A 27,263-nucleotide genomic window follows, 5' to 3' on the forward strand; every position below is an offset into this window, starting at 1 on the left:
TTATTACTGCATGTTGCTTCAATAAAAATATGCATTTGCATGTTATTCTTATATCTAAGGTAATTATTCATACTCTAAAAATCCTCAAAAATAGAGTATAGAGCAGCGGTCATCAAAACACTGCACGCCCTTACCAGCGGACAAGACACAGCCCTAGCGTACAATCGTCGCTGCTGTCGGGTATCTGATTTGTGTTTTATATTAAAATTATAAATGTTCTAATTACTACTAAATGTGCCTTGGTTTTTAACATATGAAGTAAAATATCATCAGAGAAAGAATGTATTCACAAAGTAAGATCCATATTTCTAAATTTCGGAAACTTTTTAGAAGGTGTCTTTTATGTTTATCTGTAACTATCCTTATGGCTTTCTTTTATAAAATAATAGTAGTAGCCTAATTAGAATGCTCATGTCTCTCGGATTATCTAATTTTGCCTTTAGTCTCCCAGTAAACCTAGGAAATGTCCATCATAGATCTCACATCTCGTATGTTTTCACCTTATTCCAGATGTTCAGCATTCATCTCTGTACCAGGTTCCTGCAATCATTCCTCTGTTATTATTCGGTTAAGAAGCTTTCTGCTGTCAAAAAACCTGAAAGCAGCACTTATATTACCGGTTGTCCTGTATGGTTGTAAAACTTTGACTCTCACTTTCAGAGAGGAAAAGAGGTTAAGGGTGTTTGAGAATAAGGTGTTTAGGAAAATATTTGGTGCTAAGGGTGATGAAGTTACAGGAGAATGGAAAAAGTTACACAACGCACAACTGCACGCATTGTATTCTTCATCTGCCATAATTAGGAACATTACATCCATACGTTTGAAATGGGCGGGGCATGTAGCACGTATGGGCGAATCCAGAAATGCATATAGAGTGTTAGTTGGGAATCCGGAGGGAAAATACCTTTGGGGATGCCGAGACGTATATGGGAGAATAATATTAAAATAGATTTTAGGGAGGTCGGATATGATGGTAGAGACTGGATTAATCTTGCTCAGGATAGAGATCGATGGCGGGCTTATGTGAAGGCGGTAATGAACCTTCGGGTTTCTTAAGAGCCATAAGTAAGTTGGAGAGAGATTTATTTTATACAGGTGCGTACCAAGCCAATCATGACCAGTAATCATTCTCAATTTTGCTATGACTTTACTACTTGATGAATCAGGATCTGCAGTACTTTCGCTAATAAGTTGGACCAGGATTTGTTTACAGCACTATTTACATTTGATTTTGAAACATTTTCTTTGGTTATCTGGTGTATCAAACGTCGTATGGAATGAAATGGTAGTGAGTTGTTAAAGGAATGGAATGTTATGGTTTATTTAACGACGCTCGCAACTGCAGAGGTTATATCAGCGTCGCCGGATGTGCCGGAATTTTGTCCCGCAGGAGTTCTTTTACATGCCAGTAAATCTACTGACATTAGCCTGTCGCATTTAAGCACACTTAAATGCCATTGACCTGGCCCGGGATCGAACCCGCAACCTTGGGCATAGAAGGCCAGCGCTATACCAACTTGCCAACCAAGTCGACTTGTTAAAGGTTTGAATAATTCTTTTGTTTATCCTGTTATTGTTCTTTTTCCAATCCACGGCTCTGTATCTTTTGTGTCATGAGTCCTCTCCATGTGATTGTGGTCTTTCTCTTTTCCAACGTCCAGTAGGCGAACAATTCGTAGTATTTCTTGGTCACTGTCATTTGGCATTCTCTCAATATGTCGTCATTCATAAACATTTTCCTCAGGGTCCATTAATTCTCTCTAACCCAAGCCAACTTTGATATTCCCAGGCTTCTACGCAATGAATCTATTTCTTCAGTGTTGATTCGTTGTTTTATTGTGTCTGTAACTTTCCAACTCTCACAGTCATACGAGAAGATGCTTTCTATCACTGTGTTGTTGACATTTTCCGTATGGAGTTACTAGCCTCCCATCAAGCGCCTCTCACTTCAGATTGAGACTAAGGGAAGTCCATCAGACTATGAAGGGTCATTCCTGAGCGTTTTCCCTAAATCTCTTTTCCCGAATCTAAAACTTCGAACAGCAGTTTTCCCGAATGGAAATTTTCCCGAATCCTTTTTCCAGAATCCAGTTTCCCGAATGGCTAAGAACCAGAAAGAATACATACTTTTCCTGAAATTTTCCAAAATAAGGTTGTCAGAATGAAATCTGGGCAATAATTATAAACAGTTTTTGTTGACATTGTCTGGTAATCAAAGTTCGTTTATCTACACGATCAAAATTTACAAAATGATTAGGAAACAATACAGTATATCTACTGGTACTCGATTGTTGAAATTCCTTCTCAGTCGGTATATATACGTAGGTATTTCAAAAGTAAAAGCGCATTTGAAAGAAGGGTTCATGCACCAAACACAGAAATTTCTCAAACGAGTATATTTAGCCTAAAGCTGATCTTAGAGAAGCACTTCATGAATATTGAGAGCTAAATTCGGGCCAGTAAGTTGCTAAAAAATCAGCTGTGTGGAATTTGGTCAGGCATTCTGAAAGTTTTGCCATACAGAGTAAATTTATAAAAACCTTTGAATCAAGAAAGAAATATGTTTACTACTGAAGCAACATTGAATATCCAGTTATTGAAATTGAACATAACACTTTCGGGATTATTAACATTAGGGGAAGTAGTATTCGGGAAAAAGGGCTCGGGATAATGCTTTAAGGATACCTTCCTTTCGGGAAAATGGTCATTCAGGATATTGGACCATGGTGAAGGCAACTTCTCAAACTCAAACTCATGCCTTCCATATTAATGGTTGAGCAAAGGATTAGCTCCTCTTTCTTGTAAAATTATTATGCTACGTTTTCCAAACAGAACACAATAGCGAAGACAAATAAATATAGACTAAGTAAATAATGTCATAATGGCGAAAGGTGTGTTTTGTCGAACTGTTTACCGACGTTTCCAATTTCAGTGTGCGAGCACAAATGAAGCAATCGGAGAAACCGTGTCCAGCAATAATTTTCACAATATCGTCCGTGATGCAACTGAAGTTGTACTTACAGCTGTCACTATAAAATGACACATTTGAAAGTCGAAGATGCAACACAAATAATGAGAAACTATCAAATTTCAAAATAAACAGATTAAATATTGCATTTCGAAATCTTTTCTATAAGGTGAATGTAAATTAAAGAACAAACTAATGTTAAACTCCATTCTAGATGATGCGTTACAGTTCATGATAAACCCGAACATCGTAAAGCTCTTATAATATAAATTAATAATTACGAAGGTGTCCAGATTCTTATCGTTGTCACACAAAAGCAATAAGCATACAACTGCACTAATACATCGGTGCCACAAAATAACCAACTATAAGAATGCAGACCAACAACAATGACACCACACAATCATAAAATGTAATATATTGCACGGTATAGGTGCCGAAAATGACCTTAATAATGAAACTACACTACATCGGGGCCACAAAGTAACCAACCATATGAATGCAAGCAAACAACAATGGCACCTCACAATCATAAAATGTAATGTATTGCACGGAATAGGTGCCGAAAATGACCTTAATAATGCAACTACACTACATCGGAGCCACAAAGTAACCAAACATACGAATGCAAGAAACAACAACGTTGCCACACAATCATAAGATAATATATTGTACGGCATTGGTGCCGAAAATGACCATAATAATGCAACTGTACTACAGCGGGGCCACAAAGTAACCAGCCATATGAATGCAAGCAAACAACAATGGCACCACACAATCATAAAATGTGATATATTTCACGGTATAGGTGCCGAAAATGACCTTAATAATGCAACTACACTACATCGTGGCGACAAAGTACAGTAACCAACCATATGAATGCAAGCAAACAACAATGGCACCGCACAATCATAAAACGTAATATATTGCACGGTATAGGTGCCGAAAATGACCTTAATAATGAAACTACACTACATCGGGGCCAGAAAGTACCGTAACCAACCATATGAATGCAAGCAAACAACAATGGCACCACACAATCATAAAATGTAATATATTGCACGGAATAGGTGCCGAAAATAACCTTAATAATGCAACTACACTATGGAGCCACAAAGTAACCAACCATATGAATGCAAGCAAACAACAATGGCACCACACAATCATAAAATGTTATATATTGCACGGTATAGGTGCCGAAAATGACCTTAATAATAAAACTACACTACATCGGGGCCACAAAGTAACCAACCATATGAATGCAAACAAACAACAATGGCACCACACAATCATAAAATGTAATATATTGCAAGGTACGGGTGCCAAAAATGACCTTAATAATGAAACTACACTACATCGGGGTCACAAAGTAACCAACCATATTAATGCAAGCAAACAACAATGGCACGACACAATCATAAAATGTAATATATTTCACGGAATAGGTGCCGAAAATGACCATAATAATGCAACTACACTACAACGGGGCCACAAAGTAATCAACCATATGAATGCAAGCAAACAACGGTGGCACACAATCATAAAATAATATATTGTACTGCATAGGTGTAGAACATGACCATAATAATGTAACTATACTACAGCGGGGTCACAAAGTAACAAACCATAGGAATGCAAGGAAACAACAACGGTGCCACACAATCATAAAATAATATATTGTACGGCATTGGTGCCGAAAATGACCATAATAATGCAACTGTTCTACAGCGGGGTCACAAAGTAACCAACCACACGAATGCAAGGAAACAACAACGGTGCCACACAATCATAGAATAATATATTGTACGGCATTGGTGCCGAAAATGACCATAATAATGCAACTATACTACAGCGGGGCCACAAAGTAACCAACCACACGAATGCAAGGAAACAACAACGGTGCCACATAATCATAGAATAATATATTGTACGGCATTGGTGCCGAAAATGACCATAATAATGCAACTGTACTACAGCGGGGCCACAAAGTAACCAACCACACGAATGCAAGGAAACAACAACGGTGCCACATAATCATAGAATAATATATTGTACGGCATTGGTGCCGAAAATGACCATAATAATGCAACTGCACTACAGCGGGGCCACAAAGTAACCAACCACACGAATGCAAGGAAACAACAACGGTGCCACATAATCATAGAATAATATATTGTACGGCATTGGTGCCGAAAATGACCATAATAATGCAACTGAACTACAGCGGGGCCACAAAGTAACCAACCACACGAATGCAAGGAAACAACAACGGTGCCACATAATCATAGAATAATATATTGTACGGCATTGGTGCCGAAAATGACCATAATAATGCAACTGTACTACAGCGGGGCCACAAAGTAACCAACCACACGAATGCAAGGAAACAACAACGTTGCCACATAATCATAGAATAATATATTGTACGGCATTGGTGCCGAAAATGACCATAATAATGCAACTGTTCTACAGCGGGGTCACAAAGTAACAAACCACACGAATGCAAGGAAACAACAACGGTGCCACACAATCATACAATAATATATTGTACGGCATTGGTGCCGAAAATGACCATAATAATGCAACTATACTACAGCGGGGCCACAAAGTAACCAACCACACGAATGCAAGGAAACAACAACGGTGCCACATAATCATAGAATAATATATTGTACGGCATTGGTGCCGAAAATGACCATAATAATGCAACTATACTACAGCGGGGTCACAAAGTAACCAACCACACGAATGCAAGGAAACAACAACGGTGTCACATAATCATAGAATAATATATTGTACGGCTTTGGTGTCGAAAATGACCATAACAATGCAACTGTACTACAGCGGGGCCACAAAGTAACAAACCATATGAATGCAAGGAAACAACAACGGTGCCACACAATCATACAATAATATATTGTACGGCATTGGTGCTGAAAATGACCTTAATAATGCAACTATACTACAGCGGGGTCACAAAGTAAGCAACCACACGAATGCAAGGAAACAACAACGGTGCCACATAATCATAGAATAATATATTGTACGGCATTGGTGCCGAAAATGACCATAATAATGCAACTATACTACAGCGGGGTCACAAAGTAACAAACCACACGAATGCAAGGAAACAACAACGGTGCCACATAATCATAGAATAATATATTGTACGGCATTGGTGCCGAAAATGACCTTAATAATGCAACTATACTACAGCGGGGTCACAAAGTAACAAACCACACGAATGCAAGGAAACAACAACGGTGCCACATAATCATAGAATAATATATTGTACGGCATTGGTGCTGAAAATGACCATAATAATGCAACTATACTACAGCGGGGTCACAAAGTAACAAACCACACGAATGCAAGGAAACAACAACGGTGCCACATAATCATAGAATAATATATTGTACGGCATTGGTGCCGAAAATGACCATAATAATGCAACTGTTCTACAGCGGGGTCACAAAGTAACAAACCACACGAATGCAAGGAAACAACAACGGTGCCACACAATCATACAATAATATATTGTACGGCATTGGTGCCGAAAATGACCATAATAATGCAACTATACTACAGCGGGGCCACAAAGTAACCAACCACACGAATGCAAGGAAACAACAACGGTGCCACATAATCATAGAATAATATATTGTACGGCATTGGTGCCGAAAATGACCATAATAATGCAACTATACTACAGCGGGGTCACAAAGTAACAAACCACACGAATGCAAGGAAACAACAACGGTGCCACATAATCATAGAATAATATATTGTACGGCATTGGTGCCGACAATGACCATAATAATGCAACTGTACTACAGCGGGGTCACAAAGTAACCAACCACACGAATGCAAGGAAACAACAACGGTGCCACACAATCATACAATAATATATTGTACGGCATTGGTGCCGAAAATGACCATAATAATGCAACTGCGCTATACCGGGGCCACAAAGTAACCAACCACACGAATGCAAGGAAACAACAACGGTGCCACATAATCATAGAATAATATATTGTACGGCATTGGTGCCGAAAATGACCTTAATAATGCAACTATACTACAGCGGGGTCACAAAGTAACAAACCACACGAATGCAAGGAAACAACAACGGTGCCACATAATCATAGAATAATATATTGTACGGCATTGGTGCCGACAATGACCATAATAATGCAACTGTACTACAGCGGGGTCACAAAGTAACCAACCACACGAATGCAAGGAAACAACAACGGTGCCACATAATCATAGAATAATATATTGTACGGCATTGGTGCCGAAAATGACCATAATAATGCAACTATACTACAGCGGGGTCACAAAGTAACAAACCACACGAATGCAAGGAAACAACAACGGTGTCACATAATCATAGAATAATATATTGTACGGCATTGGTGCCGAAAATGACCATAATAATGCAACTGTACTACAGCGGGGTCACAAAGTAACCAACCACACGAATGCAAGGAAACAACAACGGTGCCACACAATCATACAATAATATATTGTACGGCATTGGTGCCGAAAATGACCATAATAATGCAACTGTACTACAGCGGGGCCACAAAGTAACCAACCACACGAATGCAAGGAAACAACAACGGTGCCACATAATCATAGAATAATATATTGTACGGCATTGGTGCCGAAAATGGCCATAATAATGCAACTGTACTACAGCGGGGCCACAAAGTAACCAACCACACGAATGCAAGGAAACAACAACGGTGCCACACAATCATAGAATAATATATTGTACGGTATTGGTTCCGAAAATGACCATAACAATGCAACTGTACTACAGCGGGGCCACAAAGTAACCAACCACACGAATGCAAGGAAACAACAACGGTGCCACATAATCATAGAATAATATATTGTATGGCATTGGTGCCGAAAATGACCATAATAATGCAACTGTACTACAGCGGGGCCACAAAGTAACCAACCATATGAATGCAAGCAAACAACAATGGCACCTCACAATCATAAAATGTAATGTATTGCACGGAATAGGTGCCGAAAATGACCTTAATAATGCAACTACACTACATCGGAGCCACAAAGTAACCAAACATACGAATGCAAGAAACAACAACGTTGCAACACAATCATATGATAATATATTGTACGGCATTGGTGCCGAAAATGACCATAATAATGCAACTGTACTACAGCGGGGCCACAAAGTAACCAGCCATATGAATGCAAGCAAACAACAATGGCACCACACAATCATAAAATGTGATATATTTCACGGTATAGGTGCCGAAAATGACCTTAATAATGCAACTACACTACATCGTGGCGACAAAGTACAGTAACCAACCATATGAATGCAAGCAAACAACAATGGCACCGCACAATCATAAAACGTAATATATTGCACGGTATAGGTGCCGAAAATGACCTTAATAATGAAACTACACTACATCGGGGCCAGAAAGTACCGTAACCAACCATATGAATGCAAGCAAACAACAATGGCACCACACAATCATAAAATGTAATATATTGCACGGAATAGGTGCCGAAAATAACCTTAATAATGCAACTACACTATGGGGCAACAAAGTAACCAACCATATGAAAGCAAGCAAACAACAATGGCACCACACAATCATAAAATGTTATATATTGCACGGTATAGGTGCCGAAAATGACCTTAATAATAAAACTACACTACATCGGGGCCACAAAGTAACCAACCATATGAATGCAAACAAACAACAATGGCACCACACAATCATAAAATGTAATATATTGCAAGGTACGGGTGCCAAAAATGACCTTAATAATGAAACTACACTACATCGGGGTCACAAAGTAACCAACCATATTAATGCAAGCAAACAACAATGGCACGACACAATCATAAAATGTAATATATTTCACGGAATAGGTGCCGAAAATGACCATAATAATGCAACTACACTACAACGGGGCCACAAAGTAATCAACCATATGAATGCAAGCAAACAACGGTGGCACACAATCATAAAATAATATATTGTACTGCATAGGTGTAGAACATGACCATAATAATGTAACTATACTACAGCGGGGTCACAAAGTAACAAACCATAGGAATGCAAGGAAACAACAACCGTGCCAGACAATCATAAGATAATATATTGTACGGCATTGGTGCCGAAAATGACCATAATAATGCAACTGTTCTACAGTGGGGTCACAAAGTAACCAACCACACGAATGCAAGGAAACAACTACGGTGCCACATAATCATAGAATAATATATTGTACGGCATTGGTGCCGAAAATGACCATAATAATGCAACTGTACTACAGCGGGGCCACAAAGTAACCAACCACACGAATGCAAGGAAACAACAACGGTGCCACATAATCATAGAATAATATATTGTACGGCATTGGTGCCGAAAATGACCATAATAATGCAACTGCACTACAGCGGGGCCACAAAGTAACCAACCACACGAATGCAAGGAAACAACAACGGTGCCACATAATCATAGAATAATATATTGTACGGCATTGGTGCCGAAAATGACCATAATAATGCAACTGCACTACAGCGGGGCCACAAAGTAACCAACCACACGAATGCAAGGAAACAACAACGGTGCCACATAATCATAGAATAATATATTGTACGGCATTGGTGCCGAAAATGACCATAATAATGCAACTGTACTACAGCGGGGCCACAAAGTAACCAACCACACGAATGCAAGGAAACAACAACGGTGCGACATAATCATAGAATAATATATTGTACGGCATTGGTGCCGAAAATGACCATAATAATGCAACTGTTCTACAGCGGGGTCACAAAGTAACAAACCACACGAATGCAAGGAAACAACAACGGTGCCACACAATCATACAATAATATATTGTACGGCATTGGTGCCGAAAATGACCATAATAATGCAACTATACTACAGCGGGGCCACAAAGTAACCAACCACACGAATGCAAGGAAACAACAACGGTGCCACATAATCATAGAATAATATATTGTACGGCATTGGTGCCGAAAATGACCATAATAATGCAACTGCACTACAGCGGGGTCACAAAGTAACCAACCACACGAATGCAAGGAAACAACAACGGTGTCACATAATCATAGAATAATATATTGTACGGCTTTGGTGTCGAAAATGACCATAACAATGCAACTGTACTACAGCGGGGCCACAAAGTAACAAACCATATGAATGCAAGGAAACAACAACGGTGCCACACAATCATACAATAATATATTGTACGGCATTGGTGCTGAAAATGACCTTAAAAATGCAACTATACTACAGCGGGGTCACAAAGTAAGCAACCACACGAATGCAAGGAAACAACAACGGTGCCACATAATCATAGAATAATATATTGTACGGCATTGGTGCCGAAAATGACCATAATAATGCAACTATACTACAGCGGGGTCACAAAGTAACAAACCACACGAATGCAAGGAAACAACAACGGTGCCACATAATCATAGAATAATATATTGTACGGCATTGGTGCCGAAAATGACCTTAATAATGCAACTATACTACAGCGGGGTCACAAAGTAACAAACAACACGAATGCAAGGAAACAACAACGGTGCCACATAATCATAGAATAATATATTGTACGGCATTGGTGCTGAAAATGACCATAATAATGCAACTATACTACAGCGGGGTCACAAAGTAACAAACCACACGAATGCAAGGAAACAACAACGGTGCCACATAATCATAGAATAATATATTGTACGGCATTGGTGCCGAAAATGACCATAATAATGCAACTGTACTACAGCGGGGTCACAAAGTAACCAACCACACGAATGCAAGGAAACAACAACGGTGCCACACAATCATACAATAATATATTGTACGGCATTGGTGCCGAAAATGACCATAATAATGCAACTGCGCTATACCGGGGCCACAAAGTAACCAACCACACGAATGCAAGGAAACAACAACGGTGCCACATAATCATAGAATAATATATTGTACGGCATTGGTGCCGAAAATGACCATAATAATGCAACTATACTACAGCGGGGTCACAAAGTAACAAACCACACGAATGCAAGGAAACAACAACGGTGCCACATAATCATAGAATAATATATTGTACGGCATTGGTGCCGACAATGACCATAATAATGCAACTGTACTACAGCGGGGTCACAAAGTAACCAACCACACGAATGCAAGGAAACAACAACGGTGCCACATAATCATAGAATAATATATTGTACGGCATTGGTGCCGAAAATGACCATAATAATGCAACTATACTACAGCGGGGTCACAAAGTAACAAACCACACGAATGCAAGGAAACAACAACGGTGTCACATAATCATAGAATAATATATTGTACGGCATTGGTGCCGAAAATGACCATAATAATGCAACTGTACTACAGCGGGGTCACAAAGTAACCAACCACACGAATGCAAGGAAACAACAACGGTGCCACACAATCATACAATAATATATTGTACGGCATTGGTGCCGAAAATGACCATAATAATGCAACTGTACTACAGCGGGGCCACAAAGTAACCAACCACACGAATGCAAGGAAACAACAACGGTGCCACATAATCATAGAATAATATATTGTACGGCATTGGTGCCGAAAATGGCCATAATAATGCAACTGTACTACAGCGGGGCCACAAAGTAACCAACCACACGAATGCAAGGAAACAACAACGGTGCCACACAATCATAGAATAATATATTGTACGGTATTGGTTCCGAAAATGACCATAATAATGGAACTGTACTACCGCGGGGCCACAAAGTAACCAACCACACGAATGCAAGGAAACAACAACGGTGCCACATAATCATAGAATAATATATTGTACGGCATTGGTGCCGAAAATGACCTTAATAATGCAACTATACTACAGCGGGGTCACAAAGTAACAAACCACACGAATGCAAGGAAACAACAACGGTGCCACATAATCATAGAATAATATATTGTACGGCATTGGTGCCGAAAATGACCATAATAATGGAACTATACTACAGCGGGGTCACAAAGTAACAAACCACACGAATGCAAGGAAACAACAACGGTGCCACATAATCATAGAATAATATATTGTACGGCATTGGTGCCGAAAATGACCTTAATAATGCAACTATACTACAGCGGGGTCACAAAGTAACAAACCACAAGAATGCAAGGAATCAACAACGGTGCCACATAATCATAGAATAATATATTGTACGGCATTGGTGCCGAAAATGACCATAATAATGCAACTATACTACAGCGGGGTCACAAAGTAACAAACCACACGAATGCAAGGAAACAACAACGGTGCCACATAATCATAGAATAATATATTGTACGGCATTGGTGCCGAAAATGACCATAATAATGCAACTGTACTACAGCGGGGTCACCAAGTAACCAACCACACGAATGCAAGGAAACAACAATGGTGCCACATAATCATAGAATAATATATTGTACGGCATTGGTGCCGAAAATGACCATAATAATGCAACTATACTACAGCGGGGTCACAAAGTAACAAACCACACGAATGCAAGGAAACAACAACGGTGCCACATAATCATAGAATAATATATTGTACGGCATTGGTGCCGAAAATGACCATAATAATGCAACTGTACTACAGCGGGGTCACAAAGTAACCAACCACACGAATGCAAGGAAACAACAACGGTGCCACACAATCATACAATAATATATTGTACGGCATTGGTGCCGAAAATGACCATAATAATGCAACTGTACTACAGCGGGGCCACAAAGTAACCAACCACACGAATGCAAGGAAACAACAACGGTGCCACATAATCATAGAATAATATATTGTACGGCATTGGTGCCGAAAATGACCATAACAATGCAACTGTACTACAGCGGGGCCACAAAGTAACCAACCACACGAATGCAAGGAAACAACAACGGTGCCACACAATCATAGAATAATATATTGTACGGTATTGGTGCCGAAAAAGACCATAACAATGCAACTGTACTAAAGCGGGGCCACAAAGTAACCAACCACACGAATGCAAGGAAATAACAACGGTGCCACACAATCATAGAATAATATATTGTACGGCATTGGTGCCGAAAATGACCATAATAATGCAACTGCGCTATACCGGGGCCACAAAGTAACCAACCACACGAATGCAAGGAAACAACAACGGTGCCACATAATCATAGAATAATATATTGTACGGCATTGGTGCCGAAAATGACCATAATAATGCAACTATACTACAGCGGGGTCACAAAGTAACAAACCACACGAATGCAAGGAAACAACAACGGTGCCACATAATCATAGAATAATATATTGTACGGCATTGGTGCCGAAAATGACCATAATAATGCAACCGTACTACAGCGGGGCCACAAAGTAACCAACCACACGAATGCAAGGAAACAACAACGGTGCCACATAATCATAGAATAATATATTGTACGGCATTGGTGCCGAAAATGACCATAATAATGCAACTATACTACAGCGGGGCCACAAAGTAACAAACCACACGAATGCAAGGAAACAGCAACGGTGCCACATAATCATAGAATAATATATTGTACGGCATTGGTGCCGAAAATGACCATAATAATGCAACTGTACTACAGCGGGGTCACAAAGTAACCAACCACACGAATGCAAGGAAACAACAACGGTGCCACACAATCATACAATAATATATTGTACGGCATTGGTGCCGAAAATGACCATAATAATGCAACTGTACTACAGCGGGGCCACAAAGTAACCAACCACACGAATGCAAGGAAACAACAACGGTGCCACACAATCATAGAATAATATATTGTACGGTATTGGTTCCGAAAATGACCATAACAATGCAACTGTACTACAGCGGGGCCACAAAGTAACCAACCACACGAATGCAAGGAAACAACAACGGTGCCACACAATCATAGAATAATATATTGCACGGCATTGGTGCCGAAAATGACCATAATAATGCAACTATACTACAGCGGGGTCACAAAGTAACCAACCACACGAATGCAAGGAAACAACAACGGTGCCACACAATCATAGAATAATATATTGTACGGCATTGGTGCCGAAAATGACCATAATAATGCAACTGCGCTATATCGGTGCCACAAAGTAACAAACCATAAGAATGCAAATCAACAACAATGATGCCACATTATCTTAAAATACAATATATTGTATGACATAGGTGCCAAAATAGTTATAGTAATGTTACTGAACTACATCCGTGCCTTAAAGTAACATAAGAATGAATCTAAACATCAAGAGTACCACATAGCCATAAAATGCAATTGCATAGCATAGGTGCCAGATTTAACCATAATAATGCAACTCCATAAAAAAGGGTGCCACAACTACCATAAAACATACAAATGCACGACATCGACGAGCACACAATATTCATAGAACATAAAACTACATTACATCGGTGCCGCCAATCACCATGGAAATGCAACTGGACGACATCGAAGCCACAAAATAACCATAAAATGCAAATGCACGACAAAGGCGCCACATAATAAATTTTAAAATTTCGACAACCCAACATTGGCGTCATGAAACCATAATAAATGCAATTACTTGGCACCGGCGCCACAAACTAACCATAAAAATGCAGTTGCATGACATTTATGTCACACAAACACGAAAGTTTCAATTGCACAGTAACGGAGCCACACAATGGCTATCCATAAAAATGCAGCTCAACAACATCAGCGCCGTAAATCGATAAGGAATTAGTGTCATGAAGGGCACATGCTTTCAATTACACATTTTACGGGTATCGCAACAATTCCATTCTCTCGTGTTCCGAATGATGTTGATATTTACAGTTTATTTTAATTAACTGTTATTCAGTAGGAACAATAATTTACTAAGCATTCAAAAAAATACCATCTCCCGCTTTCTGGATTACAAAATCATGCTAATTAATAAATATTTTAAAACACGTAACAAAATAAGAAACTCCGTAGAGAGAAGAGAAGAGAAGAGAAGAGAAGAGAAGAGAAGAGAAGAGAAGAGAAAGAGAGAGAAGAGAAGAGAAGAGAAGAGAAGAGAAGAGAAGAGAAGAGAAGAGAAGAGAAGAGAAGAGAAGAGAAGAGAAGAGAAGAGAAGAGAAGAGAAGAGAAGAGAAGAGAAGAGAAGAGAAGAGAAGAGAAGAGAAGAGAAGAGAAGAGAAGAGAAGAGAAGAGAAGAGAAGAGAAGAGAAGAGAAGAGAAGAGAAGAGAAGAGAAGAGAAGAGAAGAGAAGAGAAGAGAAGAGAAGAGAAGAGAAGAGAAGAGAAGAGAAGAGAAGAGAAGAGAAGAGAAGAGAAGAGAAGAGAAGAGAAGAGAAGAGAAGAGAAGAGAAGAGAAGAGAAGAGAAGAGAAGAGAAGAGAAGAGAAGAGAAGAGAAGAGAAGAGAAGAGAAGAGAAGAGAAGAGAAGAGAAGAGAAGAGAAGAGAAGAGAAGCTGATTAACTACAAACAGTGTCCTACTGCTTAAGAAAGTTAATTTAAACCTCCAAGATCTTAAATTTTTATTTTTATGTTTAAAGTTTTCAAAAAATAAATTACATTTTTGCTTAATGGATAAGAAACGAAAAAACTATTTTTAGAGCTTATTCTGTGTTCTTTTAGGAGTAAGACAATGAAAAAAATTTTGTTCTAACATAGACCTAAATGCTATAGGCCAGGGACTAGAACAAACAAATTTCAGTTTTCGCTTTAAAAAATTGCCCCACCACCGCCTCTAAAGGGTTTATTGTGTGTGAAAAATTCTTAATTTTAAGTCAAGTAATCAGGGAAAAAAGGGTTTTTAAAAATTGGATAAAAATGCAAATTTCCCTTCCAACGGTAGATAAGTACCTTCAAAATAATGACTACCGCTATCTGATTCAAGTACAATCAGTAGAGAACTCAGACAAGGTTTCCCGTTTTATTCACATTGTTCAACAATTAAAATTATATAAAATTGGAAAAGAGGAATATTCATCTTTAATAACATAGCAACCGACTTCGAATAAATGGAAATTTCAACAACAAAGTCAAACGTAGACTTTAATCGACACAAATACATAATTTTTGCACTATAGTGTGTTTTCTCGTCGTTACAACAAACGGCCGCAACGATTGAAAGTTGATTTTACTGAATTCAGAGTTGCCAACCTAGATAACTATGTTGAAATATTACAATGAACTGCTCTAGAGTTGTAATGAAAACCACTGCCTTCTATATATGCTACAATCCTACAATGCATGTAAAATTCATACGCAAAAGACAGTGTTAATTAATATACATTATATGAAACAAATCACTGCATTTGAAATGTAAAGGTAAAGGTAAAGGTATCCCCGTAACATGCCATGAAGGCACTTAGGGGGCATGGAGGTAGAGCCCCATGCTTTCCATGACCTCGGCACTAGAATGAGGTGGTGTGGTCGGCACCACGCTCTGACCGCCTTTTACCCCCGGGAAAGACCCGGTACTCAATTTTATAGCAGGCTGAGTGAACCTCGGGGCCGTTCTGGAAGTTTGGCAACGAGAAAAAAATCCTGTCACCACCGCGGAAATGAAAATTATTCCAATTTAACACGAAATATTACAAGTACCTGAATAATTTTCACTCATTCACATTGAAGTTGATGGTGAAGTTTTTACGTTGGCCAGACATCAGTCAACTATTCATAGTGTTATCAGAAGTACTACTGTGTATTAAGGTTTTTAAAAATATCCTTTCCAAATATACTATTGTGCAAAAAATGCAGCAGGATACAACTTTTCGATCATAAGAAAAATAAAGATATTTTAAAAGAATTCAAAGTGATATAACCTAAGAAAAGAATTTAAATGTATAAAAAAAATTTTGCGGCACGCTTTTCTAATAAACAATAACAAAATCCCTCTTACATACTTACTTACCAATGGCTTTCAGAGAACCCGGAGGTTCATTGCTACCTTCACATAAGCCCACCATCGGTCCCTATCCTGAGCAAGATCAATCCAGTCCTTACCTATTTTAGTTCCTATTTCATTTTACTTATTTATTTTTATTATTTTTTTATTTTCTATATTTCTCTTATATTAATATTGTATTATATAATTTCTGTAACTGTAATTTTAATTCCACTTCCTATTTTATTCTATTTTATATTCTCTTATAGCCTATTAATATTATATCCGAACTGCGACCGAACACGAGCGCTGCTCATTCGGTCTCAAATTTTGTTAATACTACTGTATCTCCTGTTTTATATTGTGTGTATTATTTTATTTCTATTTCTCTTGTTTTTTGTAATTATATTCTTTATTCTGTATATTTGAATTTAAATAAATAAATAAAAAATAAACCGTCATATCCTAAGTCCCTCAAATTAATTTTAATATTATCCTCTCATCTACGTCTCGGCCTCCCCAAAGGTATTTCTTCTTCAGGTCTTCCAACTTACAATCTATATGCATTTCTGGATTCAACCGTACGTGCTACATGCTCTGTCCATCTCAAACGTCTGGATTTAATATTCCTAATTATGTCAGGTGAAGAAGAAAATGCGTGAAGTTCTGCGTAGTGTAACTTTCTCCGTTCTCCTGTAACTTCATCCCTCTTAGCCCCAAATATTTCCCTAAGCACCTTATTCTCGAACATTCTTAATCTCTGAATAATTTCGAGGGAAAAATTGTTCCGGGGCCGGGCATCGAACCCGGGACCTTTTGGTTAAACGTACCAACGCTCTACCAACTGAGCTACCCCGGAACTCTACCAGACACCAATCCAATTTTTCCCTCTATATCCACAGACCTCAAAGTGGGCTGACAACCGTCAAGCAACCAACATTGAGTGCACACTAACTCTGTGTGATCGGTGTCTGGTAGAGTTCCCGGATAGCTCAGTTGGTAGAGTGTTGGTACGTTTAACCAAAGGTTCTGGGTTCGATGCCCGGTCCCGGAACAATTTTTCCCTCGAAATTATTCAAATCAACTTTACAGGGAGTTATACCTGAAAGCTTGAGTTGCATTCTTAATCTCTGTTCCTCTCTCAATGTGAGAGTTCCGGTTCCTCCGGTTCCAAGAAAATATGTCCAATATAAAGAGGTGTCCAAATACAAAGGTTTCACTGTACTAGTTAGTAATAGCAACAGCAGCAGAAGTAATATGAAATTGTAATCAGTATTAGAAGTAGGGGAGTAGTGGGTACAGTGAGACACAAAATATTAAGACATATGTATGCAAGTGATAATTGAAGTATTTTTAAAATCAAGTGCAATAGAAATAGACATTAAAACATGGAGTATAATAATACATAAACAAAAATTTTAATAGATGAAGGACATAATATACAATACGTGCTTGTCAAAAAAAATGCAAATGTTTCACTGTTCCCATTCAGGAGGGTACAGTGAGACACCACAGTGTCTATAACGGACATTGAAATGATTTGCATTTATTTCAAAAGAAAAAAAACTTGCTGTCTCTTTACCTTGATATGTTCTGTGGGCTTATTTAGAATCATTTCGATGTCTGACTTCGAAACCATTGAAACATCTGGAACATTTGGAAAAGTGAATTGTCCAGGACATTTCAAACTTTTGTGAAAAAATGAAATGAATTTTTGGTGACAACGAAGCTTATGATTATAAGAATTTAATGTAATTCTTTATTATTATTTTTTAATTTTCTTAAATTTTGTGAATATTTTTTTTATTTATGAAACCATTAAAATGTAATGTATCCATTATTTTAAGCTACAGTTCCTAAATTGGTTACTAATATGTTCATTTTTAATGTTAGTTACTGGTAAATGCAATATAATTACAGTTTGTTTTTGCAAATCATTGGTAAATGGGAACAGTGAGACGTCTCAGTGTACCTTCAATGGCATGCCTCACTGTTCCCTTTACGCATAGTTCATTTAAAAATAACGCCATTACTTCAAAATTAAAACAAGAAAGACGAAACTTTGCCAAACATAATCTCAAATACCACAGTATTAGTTAACAAAACATTCATATTTATATCTCATTTGTATATCCAATATAATCTTCATTAAACACAAGCAAAAATTTTACTTACTTCTAGAGTGAAAAATTACGAATTATTTTTTATCACACGCCTTTATAACTAGAATCAAATCGAGTATGAATAGTAATATGCGTTACAAGAGCGTTTTCATGTTCGAGGAAAAGTTTGAAAAAGCGAAACGTAGTTGAGCTTTTTTAATTTCCGAGAATTGAAAGAAAACATACCGCTCGTGTATCGTACATTATTTTGTGCGAAGATCGTTTTTTACATACCTGAAAGAGGAATTTCTAATTAGTTGCAATGAAACCTCCATCTTAGTTTCTGTTCAATGACGGCAAATTTGCAAAACAAAAATACCTATATTCTACATTGTTGCTTTAAAATGTTTTCTGCGTTTACTATACTCCAGCAGGCCGTGATATACGTCTGTCTTTTTTTCCCCCAGTCTATAAATGCGAACTTAAAACAAACGGTAAGGTTATGTAATGATTTATTTTTCATTTTAATATTTTAACAATATTATTTATATAACATATTGCAGTAATAACACCGGCATCTGGAATCTTGTTGATTTTTTCACGGCTTCCTTAATGTTACTTGCATCACGAATGCAGTAACTTTAGTGGAGTTGTAGAGTATGCCTATACTTAATTTTTGCAAATATTTAAAAACAATAACTAACAGTGCAATTTAGGTGAAAATGCAGTGGTAAGTTTCCAATTTATAATTATTACTATATTGAACGTGTCTAAAAATAATATGTTAAAAGCCTAAAGCAGTAAAATCAATATATCACTTAAGCGGTAAGAAGAGGGAAATTGTTATGAGTGTTAGGTTGGGAATACTGAATGTGGAATTTTACATTTTCAGCGGATTGGTTTTGTGCGGAAACAAAGGAAATACGCACGATCGCGCACAAAATACTGTTACTTTACTCATGCAACATACAACTCCACTGTTACCAGCATCTCAACATCAAAATTTACCATCTAATAAAAAATGTCTCACTGTTCTCCCTGTCTTACTGTACCCACTTCTCCCCTATTGCCTTCCAATTCGCATTTTGCATGCAATTCAGGTAATAATTTTAACCAATCTTTCGCTTGAATAGTAGCCTATAGATTATTCATTTCTCAGTGACGAGATCGTATTGTTATGCGTTTTCTAATAGGAAGAAGAAAAGAAATCTGCGACTGACAATATGAAGTGTCTTTTTCATGAACTTCCCATTGTCAACTGTTACACAGGCCAAGGGAAAGTTCACGGATAGCGACCTATCGAAATATTCTTTTTAATACCAGGTCGCAGTTGGGTTTCTGAATGAAAGGTAAACATGTTGCAAGTGCAGGCAAGTGGAAAATGTTCGCACGACTAGGCACAGCACGCGAGACGCGTGCCTGCTTACAGCACAATTGCAAATTAATACATTAGACAGGCACAGAGCCTTCACCTTAAACGCCAACTTTCGCCTCTCATACGTAGCTAAAATATTTAAAATAGTTTATATCGTGTGATACGCAACCAAGTTTGTCCTCATTCCTTTCAGCTGCATGTAATCTTTGAGACATATTTTAATTTCTTTTCCGCATAGAATCGCCCTAAATGGAATTTATGTATATCGGAGCCAAGCACATGATCTAGAATAGGTCACAGGAATCTTTTCTTAATAAAAGATAGTGACGTACCGCACTGAAAGTTACTGCTCGGATTTGGTTTTCATTCTAAAATATCTGATGAAAACTATTAGAAAGTGTGATTCACTTTCCAGCACACTCACTGTCTCTGCTGTTTATGTATGACATTGTACATTACAACTGGTTTGACCATCGTACAGGCACGTTTTCGGCTTTTTATAAAGTACTTAACAAGAAATGCATTACACACATACAAGCTGCCACGAAATTAGACAGACAAATTTCTTAAGTCTGAAAATAAAACCTGGAACGGAGCAATATCCTATATATTGTACGCTTTCCAAGATATCAAGGTGGAAAACCATGAGCTGTGTTACGACGTCATTTTCGGTTATCCCTAAAATGTCAGATTTACAATTCCTTCTGTTGGCTATTGATTAGAAGAATCTATCGAAAAATATTGGGTTGATGCAAAAGTTCGAAGCAGTTAAGAGAAGAAAATTTTTCACTTTTTAATTTTACAAAATTTTCACTTTCAATACCGGAAGGAAAGAACTATTCACTTAACACTATGTTTTCTGTGCGTGTTTCAGGAAATTCTGGTCTATTGTGGGCCGGAGGCTAAGAGCGTCAGATGGACAAGTTCAGAAGTTTTTTTGCAGGATTATCCCATTTACCTATCGTCACTGGTTATCACTATCCATGTAAAAGTATTAAGATACTCTCGAAACCCAGAGTTCCAGGAATCCAACTCCATGAGATTCATATGGTAAAATTTTCACGGAACAAGTAACCTCAGAGCTCTCGTCAGTCAAAAGCGACGCCTAAGTGCAAAGATAGGTAGGCCTAACGCCTCTCGGGTTCTCAGCCAGGTTAGTTGGAGATTAGCTTCCAAGCTTTCGACGGCTAGCTCTGCCATCTTCTTCAGGGAATGAAGTGATGTGGGACCATGTCTAGCCGGTATATATGCAAAAGTAGGGATAGCCGGTATATATGCAAAAGTAGCCGACGAAAGCTTGGAAGCTAATCTCCAACTCACCTGGCTGAGAACCCGAGAAGAGTTATTCTACATCAAACGCCGGGAAAGCCTCAAGTCATACATAGGTAGTCCTGTACAAAATGACTTGTATATGTGTGTGAATAAGGTCAAGTAGGACTATTATGATATAAAAAAACAATCTTTTGCTGTAATTTTGCTATCAAAGCATATACTATTTTGAAAAAAAATAACTCATATGCTACTTCACACATACACGAGTATGAAACATTAATTTTAGTTAAATTTATTTTTATTTGTAATAATGGATAAAATTAAAACAAAACCATTGCATCATAATAGCCTTCTGTGCTGGCTATTGTGATACATCTAGAGGACTATTCTGATACAGTACTATAAATCCGGCCATTTTACACAGAGCATTTGTGATACACACAGATGCTTAATGAATTACCTGCAAAAGTTTCATTGAAATCACATTAAAATTGACTAAGATTTAGCAACTTTTGTAATGAGCTCTTCTCCCATAAAAATTTATACAATTTATTGAAATTTTAACACCTTACTGCCAATGCTAGAAAATTGCTGAATGTCAAAATAATTTTTTCATGTGTAAGCGAATAGGCTGAGAAAATTATGATACAGTTTGTATTGCTGAAATAAATTAAAATACTTTTATAAATAATGATGAATGTACTTTGCAAAGTTGTGTTAAGTTTTAGCAGTAAGAATAATGATTGTTAAGGTAAAATTGTTTGATAAATAAGTAAAAATTAGTCTATATATGTAATTTTTTTTAACTTATAGACCTATTGTATTGTAGGTTCCAACATATCAATTCAAACATCCCTCAAGAGTGGAGAAATTATTAAATGCCTTCAAGATGTAATAAATTACTTTAGAAAATTGATCAACATAGACAATTAATTTCTTTCTAGTAATATAATAGTGTTTCTAGCGTATTATAATAGCTCTAAAAAGTGTAACATAATAGCCCTTCTCAATCACACGGTAATTACTGCTAGACTGCTCAACATTCACAGCTTTTCTTTATAAAAAAATGAAGCTGACAACATTCTGAGTAAAACGAAAATTTAAAAATTATTCTATCTTTATTCATTCACGAGCAATAACAAAAGTAACGGAGTATCATATCAAAGATTTTTCAAGAAACAAATCTGCCTTTTCTTTTAATATATTTATGTGACTGATTTTTTTTTGTTCAATATTGCTGCTTGAAGAGCATAAGATGTACTTTTATAATCAGTTTTAAACATTTTCAAACTGAGCCTTTGGTACATATTAAAGTCTGTATCAAATTAGCCCGACTTTTTTTACTGCAACATATTAGCCCTACTTGACCCTATGTGTTCGTATCCGTTTTCCTGTATTAATTTTCTACCAGTTGCTCCATTTTATTAAACTTTTACAGTCATACCGTCCTTGGGTTCATACCGACGACAACATTTATAATCCTTTATCTTCAATGAAATCAAACGTCCGTTATAGCTATCAAGATGGATTAAACAATAGCGCTATTCTTTATTCCGCAGTCGAATGAAACCTCACAAGAACAAAGCCATGATTGTAGCATTCCGCATCTGTTATGATAGATTTCCAGTCCCTCTCAAGTGACCGGTAAAAATTTATTTTAGACGAGTACCAAGTTACCGGTGTAACTATTTTAAACACTTTGACGAGTACCAAGTTACCGGTGCAACTATTTTAAACACTTTGACGAGTACCAAGTTACCGGTGCAACTATTTTAAACACTTTGACGAGTACCAAGTTACCGGTGCAACTATTTTAAACACTTTGTCGAGTACCAAGTTACCGGTGCAACTATTTTAAACACTTTGACGAGTACCAAGTTACCGGTGCAACTATTTTAAACACTTTGACGAGTACCAAGTTACCGGTGCAACTATTTTAAACACTTTGTCGAGTACCAAGTTACCGGTGCAACTATTTTAAACACTTTGTCGAGTACAAAGTTACCGGTGCAACTATTTTAAACACTTTGACGAGTACCAAGTTACCGGTGCAACTATTTTAAACACTTTGACGAGTACCAAGTTACCGGTGCAACTATTTTAAACACTTTGTCGAGTACCAAGTTACCGGTGCAACTATTTTAAACACTTTGACGAGTACCAAGTTACCGGTGCAACTATTTTAAACACTTTGTCGAGTACCAAGTTACCGGTGCAACTATTTTAAACACTTTGTCGAGTACCAAGTTACCGGTGCAACTATTTTAAACACTTTGACGAGTACCAAGTTACCGGTGCAACTATTTTAAACACTTTGTCGAGTACCAAGTTACCGGTGCAACTATTTTAAACACTTTGTCGAGTACCAAGTTACCGGTGCAACTATTTTAAACACTTTGACGAGTACCAAGTTACCGGTGCAACTATTTTAAACACTTTGTCGAGTGCCAAGTTACCGGTGCAACTATTTTAAACACTTTGTCGAGTACCAAGTTACCGGTGCAACTATTTTAAACACTTTGACGAGTACCAAGTTACCGGTGAAATTAATTTAAAGAATTTCACGAGTACCAATTTACTGACATAAATTTGTTAAGGCACTTTGACGAGTATCAAGTTACTGATACGATTATTTTGAACAGTATTTTTTAACCATATCAGTTGATAGCAAACTACTGCACGGAGAGTCCTAAATCTCTATAAAATGAGACGAATAATGGTGCCGCATGGAAATTTGAACCTCGTGCGCAACCGATGTTTACTCAAACTTGACCATTGAGCGCAAGTCTCGCTCTATGACATGGTGAAAAAAATTCAGAAATCTGGCACCAAATACTTGCTTCAAAATCTCCACCGGAGTAAAGACGGAACGGGTCAAAGATTCCAGTCCTTGAAAGTATAAGATGATTTATACAGTAAACAACGTTTGTTTAATGTAAACACATCATCTCGTCACGAAGATGAAGCACATTACCCATCTGAGCGACGAGCAGTGCTTGCAAATACCGTGCTTCAACGTGTTGCAGTGTGCACGGAGCGCATCCAAACGTCTTTCTCTTTACTAATGAGCATGTCTACAGTATTACAGAATTCTTTATTAATTACTAGCCTCTCTCTGTGCTTTCTGTTCATCCCGTATCATTAATCATATAACCATTTTATTACCCCACTCCAATGTTCTAGTGATACTGCTTTCTACAATGAAGCATATGTGGGAAATTGTTGAGTGAAAAATCAGAAAGCGAAAGACTAAAACAACCTAGAGATTAAGTCGGATCTGTAACTTGATATTATGTACTACAGTTTTTATGAAAGCAAATTACCAGAACATTTTTAAATAGACCAACTGATGTCACTGTGTGGTAATCCCAGTTCCAATAAAAAGTAACATATTCCGTTCCTTGAATTCAGTGCAGTATGAGGTTAATGTTAAACAATTTTTTAATTAACTTGGATTTCTTCAGTTAAAACTCGCTTCTGAACTGCTTACAAAATCACGTTATTAATTTACACCTCTCCCGTTGTGCCTAATTGCTGTTAAAACTATAAAAAAAAAACCATAAACCTCCACACCTACAACTACATTCCCATAAACCTGAAACCTAATATTGCGAAACGCAAAGAGCTAAGGATGCGCCAGTGCTGCGAATGTCCTACAGAAAGGCCATTAATTGGCTTCTTCTTTGCTGAAACTTCAAACAGCTACAAAAAAAAAAACACATCCCAACCTGAAGTGGGCACTAAGTCCCTAAAGCAGGTGGCACCCCTGAATAGGGATACCAAACACATCGTCGTCGCCCTTCTTGCTAATATAACCTAACCTCACTGATGTTATTATCTACCGATACTTGAATGGTTAATGAAGTTCGTAAATTTTGTAAAGTGCAAATGAAAATAAGTTCGGAATACGTATTATATGTCTTTCTCGTGTTAAATATTACTGTACCTGGTTAACATGTTTCGGTCTGTTATTGACCTTCTTCAGGACTGGTTGTTGCTAGTCTTGGTGCCTTTTGTTTTGTTTCCTGTGGAGGTGTGTTTGTGTAGTGTAATGTGGAGTCAAAGAGTGTGTGTGTGTTCTGAAATTGAGTTGTGTGTAGAGAATTTCATTTGGATGTGTTTTTGTGTGTCTGTATATTTCGTATTGTTCTAGTGTGTTTAGTTTCTGGTTTTTCGGTTGGATGTGTAGAATTCCCATTTCTGTGTTGATGTCTCTGTAGGTGTTGTTAGCATTTGTGATGTGATCTGCATATGTGGAAGTGTTTTGTAATTTTGTTACAGCTGTGATGTGTTCTTTGTCACAAAATTACAAAACATTTCCACATATATGCAGATCACATCACAAATGCTAACCACACCTACAGAGACATCAACTCAGGCATGGAAATTCTACACATCCAACCAAAAAGCCAGAAACTAAACACACTAGAACAATACGAAATATACAGACACACAAAAACACATCCAAATGAAATTCTCAACACACAACTCAATTTCAGAACACACACACTCTTTGACTCCACATTACACTACACAAACACACCCCCACAGGAAACAAAACAAAAGGCGCCAATACCAGCAACAACCAAGAAGGTCAATAACAGACCGAAACATGTTAACCAGGTACAGTAATATTTAACACTAGAAAGACATACAATACATATTCCGAAGTGATAAAGTGTTAAAAGTTATGTAATGAACTGTGGTTTAAAACAGGGGTGTAGCCTATCCCCATATATAATATATATTTGGACGACATTCTTGATGAATGGAAACAAGTAGTATATGGGGGTTTTAGAATTGGACGAAACAAAATATTGAACGCATTATGTTTTGCGGATGATATAGTTTTAATTTTTGACAGAGAGGACAGGCTACAAAAGGCAGTTTATCAACTAAACAAAATATATTTTTTTGGGTTATTTTACGACGCTGTATCAACATCTAGGCTAAACAAAATATGTAAGAATTATAATATGATAATATCAAAATCTAAAACTTAAGTAATGGCGTTCCAGGGAAGGAACTCAGCAAGGACAAAAATAGTAATAGGAGACAAAGTAATAGAACAGGTTTCACACTTCCAATATTTAGGCTGCAATGTAACTTATGAAGAAGAGCAAGACATAAATAAGAAAACACAAGAATTTCAACATGTTTGTGAAACAATAAGACGCTCATTGAGGAATAAAGTAAGAAAAGACACGCAGCTAAGATTTTACACTACGATGGCACTACCAGTAGTGATGTATGGAAGTGAGGCCTGGATCCTGAAGGAAAAAGAAAAGAGTAAAATTCAGGCGGCTGAAATGAGCTTCCTACGGGCTGTGAAAGGTTGTACATGAGAAGAACATATCAGAAATGAGAAGATTAGAGAGGAACTAAAAGTACAACCACTACTACAGCAAATAGAAGAACATAGAAATAATTGGGTGGAACATCTAGGTAGAATGACAGAAGACAGAATACCGAAGATGGCAATGACATATAGACCTAGAGGAAGGAGAACAATAGGAAGACCAAAAAAAAAACGCTGGACTGAACAGATGTGAGATCGGAACAGGCGAAGACATAATCCGTGAAAGTAGATGATTACGATGAAGTTG

The 27,263-nt window shown here is 37.5% G+C and overlaps 1 protein-coding gene across 1 annotated transcript in view; it reads right to left on the minus strand.

Moving 5' to 3' along the window:
- Positions 1–27,263, minus strand: part of LOC138710085 (uncharacterized) — a 226,648-nt gene that overhangs the window by 152,778 nt on the left and 46,607 nt on the right. The gene's annotated exons all lie outside the window — the stretch shown is intronic.

This window comes from Periplaneta americana, chromosome 12 (genome assembly GCF_040183065.1).
Source record: "Periplaneta americana isolate PAMFEO1 chromosome 12, P.americana_PAMFEO1_priV1, whole genome shotgun sequence".
NCBI classification, from domain to species: Eukaryota; Metazoa; Arthropoda; class Insecta; order Blattodea; family Blattidae; genus Periplaneta; species Periplaneta americana.